The following is a 26850-nucleotide window of genomic DNA, read 5'->3' as shown; positions in this document are numbered from 1 at the left end:
CAGTCGTGTCCGACTCTCTGCGACCCCATCCCTGGGATTCTCCAGGCAAGAACACTGGAGTGGGTTGCCATTTCCTTCTCCAATGCATGGAAGTGAAAAGTGAAAGTGAAGTCGCTCAGTCATGTCTGACTCTTCGTGACCCCATGGACTGCAGCCTACCAGGCTCCTCCGTCCATGGGATTTTCCAGGCAAGAGTACTGGAGTGGGGTGCCATTGCCTTCTCCAGATATTCGAAATAGGGAAACTTTAAGAACTGTGTAGTTTCTTTCTTTCTTTTTTTTCTGTTTTAAATACGGGGCATTCAGGAGAATAGTGTATGGGAACTACATATAATGCTACTTCTTGTGTAGTCACCAAGTCATGTTTGACTTTTTTGCAACCCCGTGTCTCTAGCCCACTAGGCTCCTTCTGTCCATGGGATTTTCTAGGTAAGAATACTGGAGTGGGTTGCCATTGGGCTTTATGAATTGATAGCCATATTGGTTACAAATTATTATATTTTCCACTTCAATTAAATGGTTGCGTATACTATGGACATTGGGAAACAAAGAAAGGTGAGTAAATGGATTATGTAACCTTTTAAAATAGAGTTCAGTTCAGTTCAGTTGCTCAGTCATGTCCAACTCTTTGCGACCCCATGAACCACAGCACACCAGGCCTCCCTATCCATCACCAACATCTGGGGTCCACCCAAACCCATGTCCATTGAGTCGGTGATGCCATCCAACCATCTCATCCTCTGTCATCCCCTTCTCCTCCTGCCCTCAATCTTTCCCGTCATCAGCGTCTTTTCAAATGAGTCAGCTCTTTGCATCAGGTAGCCAAAGTATAGGAGTTTCAGCTGCAACATCAGTCCTTCCAATGAACACCCAGGACTGATCTCCTTTAGGATGAACTGGTTGGATCTCCTTGCAGTCCAAGGGACTCTCAAGAGTCTTCTCCAACACCACAGTTCAAAAGCATCAATTCTTTGGCACTCAGCTTTCTTTATAGTCCAACTCTCACATCCATACATGACCACTGGAAAAACCATAGCCTTGACTAGACGGGCCTTTGTTGTCAAAGTAATGTCTCTGCTTTTTAATGTGCTGTCTAGGTTGGTCATAACTTTCCTTCCAAGGAGTAAATGTCTTTTAATTTCATGGCTGCAGTCACCATCTGCAGTGATTTTGGAGTCGAGAAAAATAAAATCTGACACTGTGTCCACTGTTTCCCCATCTATTTGCCATGAAGTGATGGGACCGGATTCCATGATCTTAGTTTTCGGAATATTGAGCTTTAAGCCAACTTTTTCACCCCCCTCTTTCACTTTTTAGTTCTTCTTCACTTTCTTTGTGGTGTCATCTGCATATCTGAGATTATTGATATTTCTCCTGGCAATCTTGATTCCAGCTTGTGCTTCCTCCAGCCCAGCGTTTCTCGTGATGTACTCTGCATATATGTTAAATAAGCAGGGTGACAATATACAGCCTTGACGTACTCCTTTTCCTATTTGGAACCAGTCTGTTGTTCCATGTCCAGTTCTAACTGTTGCTTCCTGACCTGCATAAGTTTCTCAAGAGGCAGATCAGATGGTCTGGTATTCCCATCTCTTTCAGAATTTTCCAGTTTATTGTGACCCACATAGTCAAAGGCTTTGGCATAGTCAATAGAGCAGAAATAGATGTTTTTCTGGAACTCTCTTGCTTTTTCAATGATCCAGCGGATGTTGGCAATTTGATCTCTGGTTCCAACCAGCTTGAACATCTGGAAGTGCATGGTTCACATATTGCTGAAGCCTGGCTTGGAGAATTTTGAGCATTAGTTTACTAGGATGTGAGATGAGTGCAATTGTGCGGTAGTTTGAGCATTCTTTGGCATTGCCTTTCTTTGGGATTGGAACTACTAGACACTTAAACCAAATGTATTGAGAGTTATGGGTGTAAATTAGAAGAAAAATTTGCACCATGGTATATTGGTAAGCAAGGTAAGAGGAAGTGTCAAGATATGTTGGATTTGACTCATAACCACAGAATCTTCTGGGAAATAAAGCTTGAGCTAGCATTAGATATTGGGAGACAATATGCTATAGAAATTAAACACATGATCTCTAAACCAGACAGGCTGGATTCAGATCTCATTACTGTTGTGCTGTGTGATCTTGAGCAAATCACTTAACCTCTCTGTTTCTTCACCTGGGAAATGAAACTGAAAATAATGCCTACCTCATAGGGTCATTATTAGGATTTAGTGAGTTAATAAATGCAAAGTACTTATAGGCGTGCCTGGCACATAGTAAGGACTTAAGCATTAGCTATCATCATTATCATTATTATGTTAACCTGGCCAATTCCTTCCTTTTAAATTTAATTTATTTTTTTTGTGTGAAACTGAGAATGGCTACATGGCTTGCTGTATTTACACAAAGTATTTGTAGTAACACTGGGACCAAAACTAGTTCTTAACTCCCAACTTAGAATCTTTCTACAGGATGAAATTGCCCCATGGCATATCAACATATGAAACAATTTAATTTAATAACTTTATAGCTTCAGAGCCTGATAGTCAATTAGGATTATTGTTTCATGTGGTGCAATGGTTAATTTAATACATGGGTCACCAGTTCCAGCAGGGAAAGTGTATCTTGAACTCTAGAAAGTACTAAGAATATGTCACTTATTGTGCTTGGAATCTAGTAAAGTATGCAGATATGGAGAAACTGTTGAGATGTTGTGCATTTTTCACTGAGCCAAAATATTTGTTTTTCTTTTTTAATTCAACTAACTGGTTGTTCTTTAGAAAAGATGAATAGACTTCATGGTCCTTTACATTCCTTTTGGTTCCTGCTGGTAGAAATCAAATACTGTCTTCTTATTCTCTTTGGGTAAGAAAAAGGTACTTTTAAACAAAGGAATTGATGCTTATATGGTGAAGTAGTTTTTTTATGCAAAGGAACACATCCTACTTTGAGAGAATGGTAAAACACTAAACCAAGTAAAAAGGATGATTTTACAATTAATATATTTAATTATTGGTGCCTAAATGCAGAGTTTGAATAGGTCAAATCAGTTATATTTTTCATTTTTATATAAATTTTCTTTAGAATATTTAGCCTTTCTTGTACTATTTCTAAGTTCCATCTAAATGACACACAGCCAAACTGTACAGAAATATTTTAAGAAAGGTGGCTATCTAGGTACATAGGCAGAGTCTAGTTTAAAAAAATGGGAGACAAGGAGAAGGGCTTGAAACTAGTTCAGTTTTCTGATCTTTGTAATTCCATCAGTGCAAATGTATCACTTATGGAGAAAAGGCACCTGGGAGTGGGGGAAGGGGTGGGGAAACATGTGATGGGGTAAGGAGTGCAGTATCAGCATTATTTTGGTTCAAGCATGTAGCGAAAAAAAAAAATGATTAGAGGCATCAGACAAAGAAAAACATTTTTTTTTTCTTTTAAGGAAGCTTTATTTAGAAGCATTGATTATTTTTATTTTTTCCTCCTAATAAAAGAACAAGGGGTTTCTGCTGTGGTTTCAGATCCATATTCTATGTAATTTTGTCCTGCTAGTGATGGAAGCTCCTTGTGGGATTTATTTCTGTTGTTGTAACACTATGTACTATATGCAGTGCACCTGTTCACACAAAGTACATGGCACTGTGATGTTTGTACAGATAGATGCTTCAAATAAGAAACCGATCTGCCTTCTTCTAGAGTACCAGTCTATTAGTTACTTAATTCAACTGAATTCTTTTTCTGTCTGCAATTTTGCTTATGGTCTTGATTTATTTACTGAGCAATAATTTCTTCTTTGCAGTTATCAGTTTTGTCTGAGATCAGTTTTCCTATTGTATGGAGTCTGTTTCTTTCAGAGCCTCCTTTAAGACTGCTTTGACTTTAAAATCATTACTAGGCTTTTGTCAGAGCAGATTTGTTGACACTCTTTTCACATTAAAAAAATAAATTTATAAGATTGCACAAATAGGCTATGTATTTCACTATTTCCTGCTTATATGCAAAAAATGTATTTATGATAATTACATGTACTGTATGCCAGAACTGAAACAATACATTCCTCATAATGGAGCATAAATAAAGAAGGTGGAGCCAGCTGCTCTTAAACTGTTTATTTGCAGCAGTAATGCTATAGAGACTATACCTTTTTCACTCTGTTAGTCTGGCAATACTGAACCTGTTGCTGCATTAGACGAGTTGCATTTTGCTGGATAGGGGAAGGAAGGCTGTCTGCTGTCTGGTAGGAGGGCTTTGTCTGTGCCTTTCTCTCTCTGTTTCTTTCTGTTTTTCTTTCTCTCTCTCCTCTTCTCTCTCTCTCACTCGCTTGCTCTGTCTCTGTCTCTCCCTCCCTCTCTGCCCCCCCTCCCTCCCTCTCTCTTGCTCTCTCTCTCTCTTCCCGTCTCTGTGGTTTGTAAGGTAGGTTGCAGTGTGTGTATATACACAACATCAAGAGCAGGAAAATGGACTCATTAGGGAGGCAGGCAGTCATTACCACTCACACTGTACTTCCAGGGAGACACCGATTATGAGAAGAGAAACTCAGCGCTGGGGAAGAAGGTAGGGCAGACAACTTTCAAAAAAAAAAAATCCTGCTCCCTCAATCCCCCCTCTACCTATCATCTCCTTTAGCCCCCATGCTTTTATTCTTTCTCCCTTCAATTTTAATTTCCAGATTGAAGTTTGACAGAGCTATTGCTAGCTTAAAATTTGGAATATCTCTAGGAGGCCTATCCTCTACTAATTTTCTTCTTACTTATTTAAGGGTGTGCCCTTGTGATTTAGTTTAATTACTTTAAAAATAATTACAAACAAACCTATTTTTCTCACTCAAGTTCCAAATAAATCAGTATCTTTCACTCTTTTAAAACAGACCCCTCCGTATGTTTGTCAGTCTCTTTGCTTTTCTTGTCTGTTTATGCAATTCCATCTGTCTGTCTATATATCATGTTGTCCTTATTTATTGCAAACTGGATTTTGTTAGTTACGTGCCAATGAGTTTTAGCTGCAGTGACAGTGTGGGTATTACTAAAGTGAGACTCTTGTTCTTTGTTTTACATTGAAGTTTAAAGTCCATATTTACAGTTTAAATCCTTGAAGCAGTTTAAATATCTTTTGCCAGTATATTTATTTGATGGCATTGGCCATAAGATGAGAGGTTATCACTAAGTGTGGGTAAAAATCTAGTAATTATTTTTATTATTACATACCCTTCTATATTACATCTGGGGATGTATTTTGAAAGGAATAAGTTATTCTGTTTTGTAACTTTTATTTTGCAGTTGAACTTTTACATTTATAGGGCTATCACTGTGGTTAGTAAGAATGCAAACTTTCTTAACAAGCAGTTTTTATCCTGGGACAGTTTCCTTTTAGTATGTTACTGTTTATTATGCTTGGGGAGGGAGGAGTCGGGGGCTGGTCATCTTTTTACAAAGTGGAAGCTATGAAGTGTATCAGGCCATCTTGTGCAACAACTGTAAGTATTCATTTAACATTTCGGGAACTATAAATAATGTATTTGTTAGTTCAAGCATAGTTTTGAGGTGCTTTCTTTTTTCCTTTATTATTTATTTTTCTTTTTTATGGTGGGAAAAGTTGCCTTCACAACTAGCTGACATTGTTGAAGAGTTTTCCCAGAACGGTTTTCTTTGATTCAAAGAAGTAGTTAAATAGGTCCATTTGAAATGGTCTCCTTAGTAGAGTTTTATTTGGGTTTGTCCTAAAGTAAAGCTGTTATTCCTTTGACAAAAATTAAGTCAGGTGGTAAGATACACAAATATTTTCAGCGTACACATAAGCAATGATAGAAAATAGATGCTAATCTATAAAGATCTTTGATAGTAATAATCACCTTTTTCATAATAAATTATTTATTTAATATAAGTGGCACTTTCTTTTTTTTTTTTTTAATTCCATTAGGCCTCTCTGACAACACAAAGAAGTCCATAAAGCAATATTCTTAACCCACCTGGGATGCTGGAGCAGATTCCCAAACACATTCTCAATGTTCAAACCTAGTAAAATGTTTATTAAAAATCCATTATTCCAAAAAGGTGGTGAGCTTTTGCTACTAAAAGGTTTTTTCCCTTTGTTTTAAAAAATTTGTTCATGACTTTTTAAATTTGCTTATATTACAAAAACTGTCTTTTAAGCTGGAAGGCCAGCTTTGACCAAGAGTAGTACAGATGCTAAGGACACTCAGTCAGGTCCTGTCAGGGATTTTTTTAACCCTGAAGGTCTAAAGGGGAACTTTGGGGGAACCTCCTAAAAGTGTATGTTCATATGGCATGCAATATATGGTGTTTCAAATGTGATTTTTTTTTCCATTTGAGACTTTTGACCCAAACATTTGTTTTAAAACTAGTGTCAAAGTGTGCATGTCTGATGCACCTGTCATTTTCTATATTAATCTTATGAGAACTACCTAAAATTCTAATCTTTTTAAAAGAAATCTTTACTATATCTCTTGACTAATAAGTCTCTTTTTCCGTACACATGTATATGAGCAGATACCTGTGTGCATGTGTGTATATATTTATGTACATATTCACATACATGTGTGGATAAAGGAAACAGATTCTTTGAGGATATGACATCTTAAAATTTTATGTTAAGCATATTTAGGTTAATTAGAAGCAAACCAAAAAAAAAACCAGGTTTTTAAGAGAAGATGAAAATTTCCTTTAACCTTCTAGAAAGAATAAAAGTAAACATTTAGTCATTTTTATGGTTGGTGTGATTTTTAGAATGTGTATATATTTTCTTTTGCATGATAATCCTGAGCCTTCAGTAGATCTAAAGTATTTTTAGTATGAAAAATAATCACAGCCTTTTCTTGGAGGGACTGTCACAATCTAAATACAGCAGGACATTATAAAATGTGCATAAGTAAACTTAAAACCAGTGTATTCTGCTATATAGGGGTTTGGAAAGCTGAAAGGCTTGCATCACAGGAGGGCTATAGAGGGCCAGAAGAATTCCGTAACCAGCCTTACTGGCTCTGGTGGGCTTTTCCTATCAGCACATGAAATCTGCCTGTTGAAAGCCTGGAGTCCTGGTCAGGTCACAGAGTGTTTCGTTTTAATGTTGGAGCAGACAGTTATCTAACACACCCACATGAGGAAGTGTTCTAAAGCAGTTATTTCATGCTTTGCCATGCCCTGTAGCTAAAACAATTTAGTATTGAGTGACCTGTTATGTGCTTTTCTAACTCCTATCCGATGAAAATCAGTTTTGATTCCTTGAAAAGGACCAAAATAGTGGAATGCAAGGCAATGTAATTCAAATGCTAAGCACATGTTGGTTTAAACTTTTTTAACTTAAGGGGAGAATCACTATGATCATTTTTAATATAAAGACTATATAGTGATTTCTTAGATTTTACTCATTAAGATTTCAAGACTTTTAGATACTTTTCTTCTTCACATTTTTTCCTCCAGAAGCCTACATTCATCAAAGGAATAGCAGCTGCATATTTTTCCCTGAAATATGAACAAATAAATGGTATTCCTGTTTATTTATCTATTTTTGAATTTTAATGATTAGTCCTTGTGCTAATTAACAAATTCCCGTATTCATAAAATCTGGCACTTCATAAATATCCAATTGTGTGATTATCTACACATGTTCTGGCTTTCTATAAATATAGAAATTATCAGTGGCTGTGTTCATGAACTCACCCAAGCTTGAGTATCGGCTAGTCCTGCTGCCACAGAGGAGCCAAGTTCAGACCCTGAGCAAATGGATTGCCCCAGGGTCTGGCAAGGTGTGTAGAGGTAGCATCTGGACAATACTGCTAACTAGTGATCCCTTCTGGCAAAGGAAGGACTGATGTTGACATTCTTTGAATGCCACTAGTTCCAGCCTTCTTTAGTCCTAAGGGTGGCCTCTTTTACATCTAAAAGTTGATAATAGATATTAGAGCTGACTTGTCTTGAAGGCCACTTTCGAAACATATTTTAGCAAACTACATTTTTCAGCGGAAAGTGTACTTTATTAAACTTCTACAAAGGAATAAACTAGTACCTCACCCTAAGGTCCTTAGCCAGTGAGAATGTAATTAGCATGAAAAGTTGCATAGCACTGAAAAGAAAACAAATATTTTCATTTATATGGCATGTAACTATCACAAGCACATAGAAATCATATACTGCTTACATAGTAATAGTTAACCCCACATCAAGGGCAATAAACACTAACAGTTGTGCAAATGTGTACATCTAAGAGTTATTATTCAATTAGAAATCAATCCTTTTATATATTTTTTTTTTCATGTTGTATAAGCCATTTTGGTTAGCTTATGCAACACTGGATATTATAGAGTCATCATTGGCCATTTGAGTCTTTGCTCCAGACTTTCAAATTACATATGCAATTCCTAGGTTATTTGGCCAAACTTGGTGAATTTTGCAATTTTCTTGAAAACCCATCTTGCATGCAATTCCATTGCTTACGTAATTTCTAGCATTTTGCAGAATCCTCAGGGATTATAACCAATGGCAAATAGCTAGCAAAATCCTTTTAATTCTTTACCAAAAACCCAAAGGCAATATCTGTATCCTAGAATTCCTAGAGAAAGTCTAAATTCATGTATTTTCCTGTAACATAGATATTATACATTTAATCATCAAATAACATTGATGTCAATTATGTTTAATGTATCAAAATAGATTCTTTGAGCTCTAGCACTTCTAATTTCAGTGTAGGCTGTGGGAAGAATTAATGCCATCTATTATTACTATCATGTATGTGTAACCACTACAGCAGATGTTAGAAACAACATTCAAGGACCTATAAGAAAAAAGGGCTTTTCTGCCACTCTAGCTGTTCAACTATAATAATGAATAAGTGGCATGCTATTTCCACACTAAACTGTGGGGAAATTATGCTTGACTTTGGCTTCATAACCTCTTCTCTACTCTAGGATCAAGCTTTTTTTGTGATTCTACAGTTCGCTTGAAAATAATCAGCTTGAGGACATGGACCTTGCCTTTCTGGAATCTTTTGACACTCAGTTCAAACTTCAGCTTAGGGTATTCTGTAGTCCAGTTAGCCTGTGCAACCCTTATATAACTGCTTCAACTTAGGGAAAGTTAGCTACTGACTTCCAAGTGAGTATGCTGAGAAAGGAGCAAGGGCTAAATTCATTAATCCATCTACTTACCAGATGGAAACTAAAGGTATTATTACTAATTTCTGCATATGGAGTCTTACCTTTGAAACTTTGATGGGAAAGGTGGTAATTATTGTACTTTGTGTTTATTTTCTTGATAGTAGAAGTAATTTTGCCACTGCATAATTCTGTCATGAGATATGATGAATTCAACATACATGTTACACATTACGCATTTAAAAATGTTAAGAATTTATTTGAACGCTTTTCATAATAAATAACTAATGTAAGGATTTGCATTCAAAAAAATATAAAACTGTTTAATAGAGTTTGGGGTTTTTGGAGATTAAAAAGATGTCCAATACATTGAAACTAAAAATGGTAATAATTATTCATCTTAATATATAATAGTGTTGTTTCATTCTTTAGAAATTTTCCATCTAAACTTTTTTTTAAAACCACGTTTGAATTTAAATTATTTAAATTTTAGTTCTCTCTAATGTTTAGAAGGCTATAATTTTTTATTAAATGAACCTAGATATTTGTTGTTTTTTCCTTTTCTTTCAGAGATGTTCTCTGAATTGTATGGTAGTCAAATTATGATTTGTTGTTGGCAAATTTCTTTTATAGTATGAACTTCTTTCCATAAATGAAATGCAAGTGGGAAAAAGTTAAAGGAATGTTGTCAGTTTGCTTAGGTATCAAATGAAAACTTAGTAAAAAAAAAACAAAAAACTATCACTAGCAGAAAATTATGAATCTCTTAGGCGATGTAATTTTTCTGGGAGATAGTATGCATGTATATGAACACCGTATGATTATTAATATAAACAAAATCCCCTTATTTAGACACCAGGACATTTAAATAATGAAAATATGGTCCTGTCTTTTATTGTTAAAATAGGAACTAGGCAAGTACAAGTAGTTTCAGGGATGGCTTTATACTGTTGGTTTGTTGTTGTCGTTTTTTACTGTTTTTGAATACTGGACACACTGAAATTCTTTTTGACCCAATAAACATACTTTGGGTCTGCACATATTTACTGACATCTCCATCTTCTGTGTTGTTTTCACTTGTCACCCCAGCTTTATATTGGGCAAAAAGAGCTGAAATCGTTCTTACTTTTTCTAGTTGCTCAAATCAACAAAAAGCTTTATCCCTTCACCTCATCTCTAGAGGAGAGAAGAATAGAGATGATTAAGAAGCAAATGAAGATAAGAATATGTATAAGTAAAGCTGAGGGTGAAGGGAAAGGGGCCTTTTGAAGCTTCTAAATGTCTAAGTGTAGTGAAAGAAAAATACTTTCTCCCCAACACTCAATAAAAGCCATCTGATCTATTGAACACAGCATTCTCTTCTCCCTATGCCTGTTTAAAAAACAGATTTGCCTAAATTCTCCTTCTCCTCCAAGAAAGAGTCCAATGGTACCGCCAAGAGAAGATCACAGGAGAGAAAGTCATAAGGAATCACATTTCTAATACGTTCACTGCCAGATTTTCTCCATACCTTTTTCCTTTTAAGCCTTGGGTTGGGAGTTATGAGCAGACTTTCCTAGTTGGTAAACCGATTTCATTTTTTTTTTTTTTTGGTAAGAAGCTTCCCAACAAAGCATTCCCAAGGCATGCCACAGAAGAGCGTCATGAATTTAATTAAAATGGGTAAAGCGATTGACTAAGTTTATGTGCATGCGTGTGTGTGTGTGTGTGTGTTTCCTCTCTTAAAATAAAGTTAAATGCTTTTTACATGAAACGAAACAAAAACAACTCTAAACTTCATGTCAGTCTGAATAGATTCATATTTCTTTTTAGAGTAGCTTTCTGAAACCATTTTTGTATAGTGGTTTTGAGCAGCACATTCTATTCCATTCTGTGTCCATTTGCTGCTTCACTTTTTAAATGTTCCACTTCATTTAAATAAATGTGAATAATTCCTTAGTTTAAAAAAAAGCATGCTCTTTTGATGGGCTCAGAATGTACCCATAAATATAAAGATGTGCTAGGACTTATTTACAATACTATCAGCTTAGCATGAAAATACATGAGTGAAACTTTTAGGAACTAATTTTTTTCCTACTGTGTTGAGAAAAACCCTATGGTGTGGTAAACAAACCAAACCAAACCAAACCAACCAACCAACCAATCAACCAAACAAACAAAACACAGTGTCTTGGAGAACCGAGGCATCAACTAATGTCAAAAAGGATTTAAAGTGGTTAAATTGCAGACCTGGTTTCTAGTCCTAACTGATTATATGACTTTGAATAAATCATAATCTCTCTGTTCCTCAGTTTCCTTGCCTGTAAAACGAAGGATAAATTTCTTTATTAGGTTTTCTTTTATCTTAAAGATTATGTGCATTTATTATAAGTATATATATATATACATATATATATATAATTCTGCTTGCGTTTTCTACCTATAAATCACAAATGTATGGAGAGAGTTTAGGTTGGTAATAATGGAAGAATAAAGGCAATTTAGGTGACCTAAGAGACTACACACACACTTTAATTTTTTGGTTGTTGTTGTCCTCAGCTTAAGTAGATATCACAATATATTATTAGGCCTAATTAATAATTCAATGAATGCAGTAAACCAAAAGTTGTCATTTTTTAGACAAAATGACGTGATTGCCTATGGATGGTTAGATAAAAAAGCTACTTTTAACTGAATGAAGCACAGTATGGTTACTATGGTTCCATTCCTCCTTAATGGCCACTAGGTGGAGAGGTGGTCCATGTCCATGGCCTTGCCCATGGTAAACAGCTCACTTCCAACTTTCTATTAGCAAAGCTGCACTACATGCATTTGAACGAATCTGTGAACACACACATGACATTTTGCAGAAACCATCAGAGAATATATTTTCTATACAGGCATGATGTGGTATTCATGAAATGCAAAATGATTTGCTCCTTCTTTGGCAATGTTGGTATGCCTAAGAGAGGGCCAGATTACAACTCAGGTTTCAGTTGTCACAATAGGGCCTCCTACCTTTTTCCAATTTGTCCATTTTGAAAGGGTCCTGAAATGAATGTCAGCACGACAGTGCCACCTTGTGTCCCTATTGCTGTGAGAGTAACTGATGCATGACACAGTGAAAAGGAAAGAACAGGAATTTGCAAAAATTGGGTAAATTGTTTCAACCTCAAATTTTGCAGTAACTATATGAAAATCTATGTTTTAGTGTATTTGGCAATTCTTATGTGTAGAGAGAAGTTAGGATGTGTTCACTTTGCCCATTCTCTCATTCCATTGTATATTAAAAATATTTAAAAAATTCCAGGCACAGACAGGGATGTGTTTAATTTAGAATTGGGGGTGAAGAAGGCAGGGATTGTCAGAGATACTCACCTAATTCTTACCACTTTTAAGGCCTCAGCCCTGTTGTTTCGGACAGTGAGGTGATCCTTGATCCAGCACATTCTCACAGCAACTTTTATAGGCATACCTTGGTAATATCATTTTTTACATTATACTGCCATTGTTTGTAAGCATATCTTTCAGCTGAACCATATTTCCTCCAGGATAGTGTTTGGGTCTTATTCATCCTTCTGCCTCTAGAACTTTCTGTGGCATTCAGCCCAGAGGCACTCAAATGTTTGAGATCTGAATAAATGCTTATGTCTAGCTTGTTTATAACTTGTTTTATTTTTATTGTTTGTTTTTTGAATTTTAAGTAATTCTGGAGCTTTTTCTCTTTGGAAAAATACCATCAGATCCAACCTACTCTCCTAACATCCCTTTATAAATTTATCAATACTTTCTCTCATATTAAAAATGATTGTTTTTGATTTTGAAAACAATGTATTGCCTTTCCATGAATGTATATTGTAGTTGACTTTGGGGTGAAGATAGTTAATCTCTAGTTCTATCTTTACAGTAAATTTGCTATATTACTTTAGGTAAGATACCTAACTTTTCTAGATTTGTTTCCCGTTCATTAAGTGGGCAGGCTAAACTAGTTGATTTTAAGATACTTTTTATTCAGGGTTTCTTAATAGGGATTAGACTCACATTTGTATTATTCTAGTTGTATATTTGGTTTAACAGTTTTTAAAGGGCCATAGTAGCTGAAAATTAAATTGCTGGCCTTTGAAAGTACTGTTTGATGTCTCATGTTTTATAAGAGGAAACTGAGACACAGGGGTTGTTTCTTTTAGAGAGCAGAACTGCAGATGGGCATTGTGAATAGTATTATAACTGATGGACATTTCAGTTTTTTTGTCAATATTTTTGCTAGATTTTATTGGAACAGCTGTGTGAAAAGAAAAGTGTCATGATCAGGTTTTCATTTTATAGAGACTATTTTGATGGCTAAGGAATAGTACTAGAAGGCATCAGACAGAGGCGAGGAGACTAGAAAACTAATGAAAGCAATAGTTCAAGTCAAAAGAAATGAGGCTAGGGCTGTAACTGAAAGGCAAGGTGGGAAGGGACACATGACAGAGACAATTAGAAGGTACAAGCTTTAGGACGTATTGGATATGGGATGAGAAAGAGCAAGAATCAAGGAAGAACTTGGGGGTAAGGGAGTTGGCTAATTGATTTTGGCTAATTAGCCTTCCTTCTAAACTTTATATGTAAAATAAATTATAATAAGTAACAAGATGAACCTATGATTTGGTATAGAATTATGGACTACTTGCAATTGAGAAACTTGTGTGATGTTCAAAATTTTTATATAACACTTGAGTGTTATATTAAATGACTGTGTAGTTTTGAATTTCAGATTTTTTGCATGGGATTTATATATGGAGTTTTTAGTCTTTGTATTATTTTAAACAACAAACTATATGACTTTGGCAAGTTGCTTAGGTTTGTTAAGCTTGGTTTCCTTATTTGCAGAAAGGTGATAATAAATGTTACCCTTCTTATATGCCCTATAGGGTAATTGGAAAGATTAAATGACAATGTATATGGAATTTGTTTATAAATAGTAAAGCACTATGCCAATTTAAGAATATTTTTTTTCTTCTCTAATTAAAGAAAAAATGGATAATTATAGACCTAAATCAAAGCAAAACACACAAATTTACAAAACACTGGGATTCCAGGCATTTCTTAGTTGGAGTGCTTCTCAGTGGTGTGGGCTCTCTGGCGATGACTAGATATGTTTAGCCAATTTTCTAAGTTTTTATTTAAAAACCTGTAATAATAATGACAACAGCAATAATGACAATGTTGATGAGCCTAAAGTTAGTGTTTTTTTAAGATAGATGTTTAGATAAATGTTTTATGCATCATTTATAAGTTCATTTTTTTATTGAAGTATAGTTGATTTTAGATACTATTTTAGTTTCAGGTATAAAACATAGTGATTCAGTATTTTCATAGATTATACCCCATTTAATGTTATTACAAAACAATGACTGTATTTCTCTGTGCTGTACAATATTGTTGTTGTTTAGTCGTTAAGTTGTGTCGGACTCTTGAAACCACATGGACTGTAGCCCACGAGGTTGCTCTATCCATAGGATTTCCCAGGCAAGAATACTGGAGTATGTTGCCTTTTCCAGGGGATCTTTCCAACCCAGGGATCAAACCCACATTTCCTGTATTGGCAGGCGGATTTTTTTTTTTTTAACACCAAAGCCATTTTGTATTGGGTTATAGCTGATTAATAATGTTGTGGTAGTTTCAAGTGAACAGTGAAAGGACTCAGCCATACATATACATGTATCCATTCTGGCAGGAGGATTCTTTACCCCTGAGCCGCCAAGGAAGCCTTGCTGTACAATATATCTTTTGGTAAATTCATTTTTGAGAGTGATGCTTCTTAAAATAAAAAGTAAAAATTTTAAATAACCAAATATGATGAAAAACTTTTATCAACCTTTTCAGTATTGTTTTATTGGTCCAGTAGTTCTTAAACTTTAGTGTGCTTGAGAATTACTATGAGTGTTTGTTACAATTAAGGTTTCTGAACTCTCTCTGTCCTAGGATTCCATTCTGGGTTTCAGCTGGTCCACACATGTTAGAAAACATTTTACTTTTTGCTATTGTACATCATAATCAGCTAGGGGATTTTTAAATGCGCAGATTTCTAGGTTCTACTCCCAGATATCCTAGATCAGAATCTTTAGACTGATATTCGGGCATCTGTATTTTACAAAAACTGCATTGTAGATTCTAATAATATTAGAAGCTTTGAGATTCACTGCTCTTGTGTTTAGGGTATATTGTTAAAATATGTTTACTGTTGCACCCGAATTCATTCTCATCGTTCACATTATTCCTTCACTAAACATAATCTCAATTTACATAGAAGGGTAAGTTGGTACTGCTATATAAGAAAAGTTAGTCTTGAAAAATAGTGATTACCATTCTTGCCCCATAACACCAAAATTAAGGAAAACAGAAATTCCTGACCACTTTTCACATAAATTGCTTAATTTAATCTTCCCAACTCTATTGTATACTTTTGTTTTTCACTTTATGTTATAGGCAACAACCCTGAAGCTTATAAATTGCCAAGTTCACATACCGTTGAGTGTCAATGCCAGGATTCAGAACATCTGTATTCTTTATACAGTATCGTAATATTTTGTCTCTATCTAATAAATCTTTACTGGGTTTCTGTTAAGTGATGATGTTTAGCTTTAAGGGCCACAGAGGGCTTTCCTGATACAATGTAAGTATTGTTTACACCATGGAAAAGTAATTGAATTTTTTTCTTATTCTTCCATTAAGATAATTTTTTTTTTTTCCATTAAGATAATTTTTAACTGTAGGTAGAATTTAAGTTTTCTGAATGGTAAGGAGCTTAACTACAAATAATAATTGTTATTGAGCTACTAAAAATTGTCTTCTGCAGGATCACTTTTAACCCCCGTGTCTTTGCTAACAGGTATTTTTTAACCAGTTTACAGATAAGGAAAGTCAGGTTTGGAATGGGTAAGTGACTTACCCAAGTTTTGAAGTCTAGTAATCCCGTGGACAGAGGAGCCTGGGACGCTACCATTCATAGGGTCGCAAAGAGTCCAACACAACTGAAGCTATTTAGCACACAAGGCATGCACATGTGGCAGAACCAGGATTGACCTGTGGTTCAATCTGATTTTGACATCAAAGTTAGTGCTCTTAACCCCCAGTACCTGCAATTCTTACTCTGCTTTACAGGTAATCTGCAGAATCAGACTGTCCCACAATTTTTTAAGTACAAGCCACTAAATGCTAATTACACTCTGTGGGAATCAAGTTCTTTCTTTTTTCTTTTTTTTGCAGGGAACAAACCATTTTGCCACATTTAAACAATCTAGTAATTTTTTTTTTAAGTCTTACAAAGTTTGATGTTAACCATGCATAAAGCCTTAGAGAGGTCAGTTGAAGTGAACTATCTTTTGTTTATATTTTTATTTGAGAGTTGAAACTCTTTGTTGGAACAGACTATTTGAGTGAAAATTTCAATCTTGCCTTATAGGACTTGCCATCAACACAACAGTTTCATGGCCTCCATAGACATGTTATTGGTCTTAAAATAACTGGTTTGCTTTTAAAATCAAATAAAAACATTAAGAGAATCAATGCATCAGTACTTTATAAAATTAAAAAAACAGATTCCTGAGCATTCCTGATGTCCTTATTATTTTGTTTTAATGCCTCATGGTATAAAATGACAGCCTATGTATACATATGAATTGCTAAAAATGTTATGTTTGTGAGTTTTTATAGATTTAATAATATTTTAAATGCAATAGGGTTGTTAACAATTTTGGAACTCCAAAACGTATCTGTTAAATATGAAAATAATTATGAAAATATTTATAAATTTGGTATGCATATATTTTGAGGATATTATTGATTCCTCTGTAATTATGTATGAAAACATATATTTTTAAAAAAGATTCACAAAATCACTAAGCAAGGGATATGGTGTTGTCTTTAGCAGACTTTCAAGTTTATTAGAAAATTAGGTTTTATTTCAACATTTTTCGCCATGGGTGGTCTTTCCCAAACAGCATTCTTTAAATTCTGTTGCACAAATGAATGCTACCATGAAAAAAGAAGGGTGAAAACATAAAATGAAGACTTTCACCTATACTCCTTTTTCAGATATAGAAATTAAAACATGAAATTTTTTCTAAAGAAAGTCCCATTTAGCAGCAGAGCATAAATTGGAAAATTTGGTCAGTGATTTATTTAGGCTCCACAGGGAAAATCTTGTGGGGTGTTTTTTAATATCCTAAATTTATTTTGATTTGAGACCAGCTTAAAGGGCATGTCTATCTTAAAACAGTTCTCCATTTTCCTGAGAAAAATTCCAGTGGAGCTAGCTGTGGGAGGTAGTATCCCAACAATGAATCTTTGGGGCCAAATGAGCACTTTAACACAACTTACTCCATCCATTTCCTTAAACCAAAGACTGTCTTGTCCACGGGGCTTGTTTAACTTTGACTGCTAATTTTATTTCTCTGCAGAGTCAAAGGAGACAAGGAAAAAGGAGGGAAAATAACTATGGCATGTGGGTGAGGTTTTGGCTCACGGATTACATTTTTAAAGATCCTAGCCAGTGCAGGGATAAAGAAAGCAGTTGGTGTCTGAAATTTACCCCTGATTTACAGAGTAAGAAATAGAAACCAATAGATATTAAACAACTTGCCTAAAGTTACATAGTAGTCTCCACTGTTGAGATTTGTCCTAGGAACTAGGTTACTTGTTTTAATAAGACAACTGGACAGTCCAGCTTCTCTGTTGATCACGATGCCTTTCTAATAACACTGCTTCTCCTTTTTCCCTCCTTCTCTTTTTTTTTTTTTCTTCTTTCTTGGCTTCTGTCTTTTAACATCTAAAAAAATATTTCTGCTTATAATTTCATGTTTAGAAAGCTAGTTGAATAAATATGGGTTTATTATTAAGGCCATTTAGAACTAGCTGAACTGTTAAGAACAGTGTGCATCATGTTAAGCCTCTTGCCTCTGTTTTATTGGAGTTATGTAAGAAATGAACATGGAACCAGAAAAAAATGGCTTTGAATAAATTTGCTCTGAGTTCATGGCATACCTCTAAATATGAAAAATGTGATGCTGTGCTGTGCTTAGTCTCTCAGTTGTGTCCAACTCTTTGTGACCCCATGGACTGTAGCCTGCCAGGCTCCTCTGTCCATGGGGATTCTCCAGGCAAGAATACCAGAGTGGGTTGCCATGCCTCTCTCCTGGTAATCTTCCCAACCCAGGGATCGAATCCAGGTCTTCTGCATTGCAGGCGGTTTCTTTATCATCTGATCCACCAGTTCAGTTCAGTTCAGTCGCTCAGTCGTGTCTGACTCTTTGCGAACCCATGAACTGCAGCATGTCAGGCTTCCCTGTCTATAACCAGCTCCCGGAGTCCACCCAAACCCATGTCCATTGAGTCGGTGATGCCATCCAACCATCTCATCCTCTGTCGTCCCCTTCTCCTTCTGCCTTAGTCTTTCCCAGCATCAGGGTCTTTTCAAATGAGTCAGCTCTTCGCATCAGGTGGCCAAAGTATTGGAGTTTCAGCTTCAGCATCAGTCCTTCCAGAGAACACCCAGGACTGATCTCCTTTAGGATAGACTGGTTGGATTTCCTTGCAGTCTAAGGGACTCTCAAGAGTCTTCTCCAACACCATAGTTCAAAAACATCAACTCTTCTGCACTCAGCTTTCTTTATAGTCCAACTCTCACATCCATACATGACCACTGGAAAAACCATAGCCTTGACTAGATGGACCTTTGTTGACAAAGTAATGTCTCTGCTTTTTGATATGCTGTTTAGGTTGGTCATAACTTTCCTTCCAAGGAGTAAGCGTCTTTTCATTTCATGGCTCTAATCACCATCTGCAGTGATTTTGGAATCCAGAAAAATAAAGTCAGCCACTGTGTCCACTGTTTCCCCATCTATTTGCCATGAAGTGATGGGACTGGATGCCATGATCTTTGTTTTCTGAATGTTGATCTTTAAGCCACCAGGGAAGCCCCCAAAATATGATGGGTACCTAATAAATGACAGGCTATTATTTCTTTGCTTGTTTTTAGATTCGCAAAAAAAGAAATGAGCCAATAGTAAAAAGTCCTCATAATACTCTCTCTCACATGATTTCCTCTGTTACTAACATCTTACATTAACATGGTCCATTTGTTAAAATTGATGAACAGATATTGATACATTATTATTAAATAATGTTCATAATTTATTCAAATTTTCTTAGTATTTTAAAAATTATATTTCTTTAAACAAACAAGAAAACCAGTTCACCCATTTCACCCATCCCTAACCTTCTGCCTCTAGCAATCAACAATGTATTCTCTGTGTCTATGAGCTTAGCCTTAAAATATATACATTTAGATTCCACATGTCTTTGTCAATCTGGGAATTCCCTGGTAGCTCAGTTGGTCAAGAAACTGCCTGCAGTGCAGGAGACCCAGGTTCCATCCCTGGGTTAGGAAGATCCCCTGAAGAAGGAAATGGCAACCCACTCTACTAGTCTTGCTTGGAAAATCCAATGGACAGAGGAGCCTGGTGGGCTACAGTCTATGGGGTCACAAGAGTTGGACCTGACTCAGCGACTGACCCACATCTGACTTACTTCATTTAGCATAATGCCTTCAAGGTCCATCCAAATGGCAAGATTTCATTCTTTTTTTATGGCTAAATAATAATATATAGACAGACAGATAGATGAAACAGTTCAGTTCAGTTGCTCGGTCATATCTGACTCTGCAACCCCATGGACTGCAGCACACAGGCTTCTCTGTCTATCACCAGCTCCTGGAGCTTGCTCAAACTCATGTCCATTGAGTCAGTGATGCCATCCAACCATCTCATCCTCTGTCACCCCCTTCTCCTACTGCCTTCAATCTTTCCCGGCATCAGAGTCTTTTCCAATGAATCACTTCTTCACATCCAGTGGCCAAAGTATTAGAGATTCAGCTTCAGCATCAGTCCTTCCAATGAATATTCAGGACTGATTCCTTTAGGATTGACTGATTGGATCTCCTTGTAGTCCAAGGGACTCTCAAGAGTCTTCTCCAGCACCACGTTCAAAAGCATCAATTCTTTGGCACTCAGCTTTCTTTATAGTCCAACTCTCACATCCATACATGACTACTGGAAAAACCATCGCTTTGACTAGATGGACCTTTGTTGGCAAAGGTCTGTATAGATGGATGAATAAATAGATATTGATTTCTTTATCCATTCATCCATCAGTGGACACTTAGGTTGTTGCCATATCTTGAGTTCTGTAAATAATGCTTCAGTGAACATGGAGGTACATAAGTTTTTAGAATTAGTGTTTTTGTTTTCTTCAGAAAAAAGTCCAGAAGTGGAATTGCTGAGTCATATGGTATTTCTAGTTCTGTTTTTTAATTTTTGGCACATCTCCCTACTGTTTTTCATAGTGGCTGCTCCATTATGCAGAAGGTTTCCCTTTTTTTCCATATCCTTGCCAATGCTTATTTCTTTTGATAATGCTTAGGTCTTTGGATAATAGCCATTCTAACAAATGAGGTAATATCTCATTGTGGTTTTAATTTGTGTTTCCTTGATGATAAATAATGTAGAGTGTTGTATTGTGTAGGTAGTGACCAACTGTATGTCTTCTTTGGGGAAATGTCTATTCAGATCTTCTGTGCATTTTTTAAATTGGATTTTATTTTATTTTTTGCTATTGAGTTGTATGAGTTTTTTAAAATATGTTTTGGATATTAGTCCTTTATCAGATATATGGATTACAAATTTTTTTTCCCATTCATTAGGTTGCCTTTTCATTTTGTTGATGGTTTCCTTTGTGGTGAAGCCTTTTAGTTTGATATAGTCCCACTTTGTTTATTTTTGCCTTTTTTGCTTTTACTTTTGGTACAGATTTTAAAAAATCATTTCTAAGATCAATATCAAGTGACTAACCTTGTTTTCTTGTTTTCTCCTAGGAGTTTAGTTTCAGGTCTCATATTTAAGTCTTTAATCCGTTTTGAGTTAGCTTTTATGTATGGTGTAAAGCAGTGGTTCAGTTTCATTTTTTTGTTTGTGACTATTTAATTTTCCCAGTACCATTATTGAAGAGATTGTCCTTTCCCCATTGTATATGTGTCTGTTTTTATGCCAGTACCATACAATTTTAATGACTATAGCTTTGTAATATAGTTTGAAATCAGGGAGCATGATGCTTCCAGCTTTGTTCTTCTTTCTTAAGATTTTTTTGACTATTCAGGGTATTTCATTGTTCCATAAAAATTTATGAGTTTTTGTTCTATTTCTGTGAAATGTGCCACTGTAGTTTTTCTAGGGGCTCCATTGAATCTATATTTGCTTTGGATAGTACAGCTATTTTAACAATATTAATTCTTCCAATTTATGAGCATGAAATATATTTTTATTTGTGTCTTCTTCAATTTATTTAATTTATGTTTAGTTTTCAGTATATAAGTCTTTTACCTCTTTGGTTAAATGCATTCTGAGTTATTTTATTAGTTTTAAAGTAATTGTAAATGAGATTGTTTCCTTAAGTTTTTCTGATAGTTTATTGTTACTATATGATCACATAACATTTTTGTTTGTATTGATTTTGTGTTCTGCATCTTTACTGAATTCATTTATCAGTTCTAATAGTTTTTTGTAGGAGTCTTTAGGGTTTTCTATATATAATATCAGGCTTCCTCAGTGGCTCAGCAGTGAAGAATCTGCCTGCAATTCAGGAACCACAGGAGATGTGGGTTCAGTCCCTGGGTTGGGAAGATCTGGAGTAGAGCATGGCAGTCCACTCCAGTATTCTTGTCTGGAGAATCCCAAGGACAGAGGAGCCTGGCGGGCTGCAGTTCGCAGGGGCACAAAGTGTCAGACATGACTGAAATGATGAAGCATGCATGCACACACGTATGTATCATTTGCAAATATGACAGTTTTCTTTCTACCTTTCCAATTTTTTTTTTTTTTTGCCTAATTGCTGTGGGTAGGACTTTCAATACTATATTGAATAAAAGTGATGAGAGTAGGCATTCTTCTTTTGTTACTGATCTTAAAGGAAGTTTTCAGCTTTTCACCATTGAATGTGATGTTAGCTATTGGTCTGCTATACATGATCATTATTATGTTGAGGAATGTTCCTTCCACACCCGCTGTGTTGAAATTTTTTATCGTAAATGGAAGTTGAAATTTGTTAAATGCTTTTTCTGCATCTATTGAGATTATCATATGATTTTTATTCTTCATTTTTTAAATGTGTTTCACGTTGACTGATTTGTGGATATTGAATCATGCTTGAATCACTGGAATAAATCCCACTTGATCATTGTGTATGATCTTTTTAATGTATAGTTGAACTCTGCTACTATTTTACTGATGATTTTTGCATCTATGGTCTCAGGGATATTGGCCTAAAATTTTCTTGCATCGTATTGTCTGATTTTGATATCAGGGTATGCTGGCCTCATGAAATGAGTTTTGGAAGAGTTTCTTCCTCTTTTATTCTTTTGAAGAGTTTGAGAAAAATTGGTATTCTACTTTGAATTTGAAAAAAAATTTATTGGTAAATTCATTTGGTTCTGCAATTCTGTTTGTTGAGAGATTTTTGATTACTAATTCAGTCTCTTTAGCTATAATCAGTCTGTTCAGATTTTGTATTCCATCATGATTTAATCTTGGTAGGTTGGATGTTTCTATGAATTTATCCATTGTTCTAGGTTGTCCAGTTTGTTGGCATATAATTGTTCATAGTAGTCTCTCGTGATCTTTTGTATTTTTTATGATAACAATTGTAATATCTCCTCTTTAATTTCTGATTTTATTTATTTGAATCCTTTATCTTCTTTTCTCAGTGTAGCTAAAAGATCTGTCAATTTTATCTTTTCAAAGGACCACCTCTTTGTTTCATTGACTTTTCTATTGTCTTTTTAGTCTCTAGTTCATTTACTTTTGTCCTAGTCTTTGTTATTTTCTTTCTTCTACTAACTTTGAGCTTTGCTTATTCTTCAGTACTTAAGCTTCATGGTAACTACAAACCTAGAACCTATAGCAAATACATGCACAGAAAGGGGGGGGGGGTAAAAGCATACTACTAAAGAAAGACTAGGCTTCCCAGCAGGTGCTAGTGGTAAAGAACTTGCCTGTCAGTGTAGGAGATGTAAGAGATTGGGGTTTAATCCCTGGGTTGGGAAGATCCCCTGATGAAGGAAATTGCAGTCCACTCCAGTATTCTTGCCTGGAGAATCCCAAGGACAGAGGATCCTGGAAGGCCCATAGGGTCACAAGGAATTGGATATGACTGAAGTGACTTAGCATGCATGCAAAGAAAGATCATTGTTGTTGTTGTTTTTTAATCTTGTAATTACTGTTAATCATAGGATTTTGAAAAGAACATATGCCAAGTTTTGATACTGTCTTTTCTAAATTGGTGTCATTATATGGATTTAAGGTGGAAAAGAGGACCACAGTAGAGCTTTAAATCAAATTTCAGTCTTCTATAAAGGGTTTATAACTGCCCCAATATTCCCTTTGTTTGGACTTCATGAGAAAATTGCTGCTTGGCCATAGATTCTCTCTGTTTGGAAGTTTTCAATATGTATTCAGTCAATTTCTTACTGATATAATAAATATTTATTTTAAAAATAGGTAAAACAATTTTGATGTAGAGGTGCCTATTGAGTAGATGTAGATTGATGTAGAGGTGCCTTTACCTCTTAATACCATTAGTATGATTCTAGGTATCAAGCTCAACCAGAACATGAGTTTTACTTAGTACCAGCAACTAACTAAACAAGTATGCCCCAGAGCTTAGAAATAATACCATTATGTCAGCCATGGTACAAATAGGCCTTAATGCAATAATGGATTCTCTATAATTTTATTGGGGAACATTTAAGAATTATTCAGAACTGAAAAACTCCAGTGAAAGTCAGGTACATGTTCTCATCTTGACACATTTGCAGACTTGGTTTCTAAGAATTGCAATTTGAATTAACCGAGGTCTGAAGCACCTACACATTCGATTCACCAAATGTGTCCTACCTTCTTGCAAATAGCTGCTCATTTCCTCTTAGGGTCTGATGAGGTTGTTTTTGTTTTTTTTTTGTCTTACCAATAGAGTCATTGGCAGCAGTACACACAGGTTAATTGTTAGAATATAAGGCTTTGTTAAAAATGGAACATAGGCTTCTGGTAATACTCTTAAATTCACACCAGTTGGCAGGAAATTAAATATGTTTTTTAAAGAAACATACCTTAGAAGGCTTACACTAGAAGTGAAATGGTTAAAGAAAAAACAAACTCTCCACGGGCATTTAGTTATTTTCTACCCTACCCAAAAAAGTAATTTTCCTTTTATCTATATCTTTACTAAGCCTTTTAGATGAAAGAGGAAAGTGACAGCCACAGAATGACAGTGACCTAAAAGTATAAAATTATAGTTAGTGAAATTTGGGTAATCTTGAGGACAAATAAAAGCTAGGATATCTGTCAGTGAGCTCAATGGGAAATGTTATTTTCAAGATGCTACAAATAAAATGCTAATTAAAATTCCCTAAAAAGTAACCCTTATTCCTAAGAAGTTATTTTGCTTCTGAAGAAATTAAGATTAATAGGAGACAGAAACTGATATTTATAATTTTTTTCTTATATTTAGTTATTTAAAAAAATGTTTTTATTAATTTTTAAATTTTAGTGAAAGAGAGATGGGATTAGATTAATTGCCATTTAAATATGCAGTTACAGGTCTGTAGGCATCATTTTGAACCATGATGGGGAGAGCATAGAAATAATTCTAGTGTGGAAATTATATTTCATGTGGTGAAACAAAAATTCAAGAAGTTTTCTGTTATAATAAGGTGAAAGTGGTTACCAAAGAAACAAAAGTTTCTTATCACTCTGCCTGAGGCAAATGTGGCATATTAAGATTAAAATGAATTCTCTCTTCCTGAATGCACAGAATTCTTATTAATGTCTTGGAAATTATGCACACACATAGGAAAAGAATAAGATCTTCTGGATACATGTGAATAAGCATCCACTGGGGTATAGGGGTTCTATCTAGTATCTATGGATACTTTATTGCTGAACTGACCCAAAATCAGTTTTTCTCTATTTTACCTTTTACTTGAGTCTGACTTGAGAATGACTTATTTTCGTCTTGAAAGAGAACTTTCTTTTTGAGAGAGTTAGGTTCCCTGGTGGCCTGAAAGAGTTAATGCAGTTACCAAGAGTGTCCAACTTACTTCCAGGGAGTAGTGCGTGCATGTGAGAGTCTGGCTCCAGAATATTTGTTCACATCCCAAAACCAATTTGGCACAACTTAAAATGTCTGCTAGGGAGAGGATTCAGAGTGTTGTTAGGCCACGCAATTAGTGCTTTATTTCATGAGCACCAAATCCACCCAATAGTGTTTTGTTTTAAAGAAGAGCTTGAAATTCACAATAATGGGTTTCATTTATCAGAGCCATATGGGACTCACCATCTTTGGATATATTTGTAAGGCTTTCACAAAGAAGACTCCTTAGGCATCTCAGATTTCACGGATTGGAGGGCAATCTGGATGAATATCTTTTTTGGACATGATGAACTGTCTTTTTCATGTGTAGTTTCTAATTTCAGTAATCCTTGAGAAGCTCATAAACACAGGAAAGAGTTAAGTAAACTTCAGCTTACCAGCTTTTATTGGAAAACAAAGACCATAATTCTTAGATCTGGTTCAAATGTCAAGTGTACTTTTGATGTTGAAATTTGACCATCTAGTCGTTGCAGTTTGTGATGTAGCATTTTTGAGAGGGAAGATGGGTTCTAAGTCTCAATCTATTTCTGCACTTTTTTGCTAGTTGTTCTGTCATGGTCATATATCAATGGATCTTTGGGAAACTGGCTGCACAGACTGAAAATGGAGTATTGCGGTTCTTTTTATGTTTAATCATGATTATTTCTTTGCTGCTTCCTCCTTTTCCAAACTTCCTTGATCATTATGGATATATCTTAATACAATATATTCTTTAAAATGTCAATTTCAATTGATTTTTTGAATAAATGTCATAATTTTTCACTGATATATAAACTTAGAGGTTTAAAAATAGAATAAAATCAATCTCCATTTGGCAGTGAGTGCTAATACTTTAAATTTTGGTTCCCAAATTCTGTTAAGCTATTAATGACCTATAAACAAACACTTAACTGTTTACTAATTAAAACTAATATATATTTTAAAACATAGCATGCTATTGTGTTATGACAGACAACGACTGATTTTTCAGGTTTTCAAACCTAAATTTTCTCAGTCCTATAGGCTTTCTTATAAAGGGCACCTTTAATTTTGTTTGATAAATCTGGTAAGCAGAATACTTGCAAGTCATAAATAGTACTGTAACAAGCTACTGATCTATACAAAGTCTATGAGTTTTATTTTGAATTGTTATGGTAAGTTGGCAATTAACTGACATAACTCTTTCTCAGTTTTAGATACCATTTTATTATATTTGGCCTTATTTTGTTATCTTCTAGTTTATTTTAAAAAAACTCTTAACACTTCTTTTGCTTATGATATTATATTAGCATGTTTTAGATTTCCCAGAGAATGTCTACTAATTTTTTTTCAATTGTGAGCTTGTTGTTTAACACTGAATTAAAATAAAATTCAGTATATTCTTTGCTTTCTTTTAAACTTCATATTGATACCAGTCGTATATTTAAAATATCTCATGAAGATTAAAAAATCTTGCTTCCTATCATTTCTACTCCAATATGCATTATATCCTACACAGAAAAAGCACTAAGACCTTTGTTACGTAGCAGACCTATAGGGTGCACACTTG

General features: G+C 35.1%; 1 protein-coding gene across 23 annotated transcripts in view; it reads left to right on the top strand.

Annotated features, from left to right (window-relative positions):
- The window catches only part of ZBTB20 (zinc finger and BTB domain containing 20), an 846256-nt gene that overhangs the window by 35863 nt on the left and 783543 nt on the right, over positions 1 to 26850 (top strand). For 15 of the 23 annotated variants that reach the window (XM_043474947.1, XM_043474943.1, XM_043474942.1 and 12 more), the window contains exon 1: positions 3808 to 4549. The exons of 6 other annotated variants lie outside the window; for them this stretch is intronic. The gene's annotated coding sequence lies outside the window, so the exon portion shown is untranslated. Of the gene's footprint in view, positions 1 to 3807; positions 4550 to 4607; positions 5469 to 26850 lie in introns of those variants that run through there. 2 more of the 23 variants (XM_043474923.1, XM_043474940.1) reach the window with 1 other exon arrangement.

This window comes from Cervus canadensis, chromosome 7 (assembly GCF_019320065.1).
Source record: "Cervus canadensis isolate Bull #8, Minnesota chromosome 7, ASM1932006v1, whole genome shotgun sequence".
NCBI classification, from domain to species: domain Eukaryota; kingdom Metazoa; phylum Chordata; class Mammalia; order Artiodactyla; family Cervidae; genus Cervus; species Cervus canadensis.
Note: the sequence above shows the minus strand (reverse complement) of the source record. Positions and strands in the feature narration are given on the sequence as shown.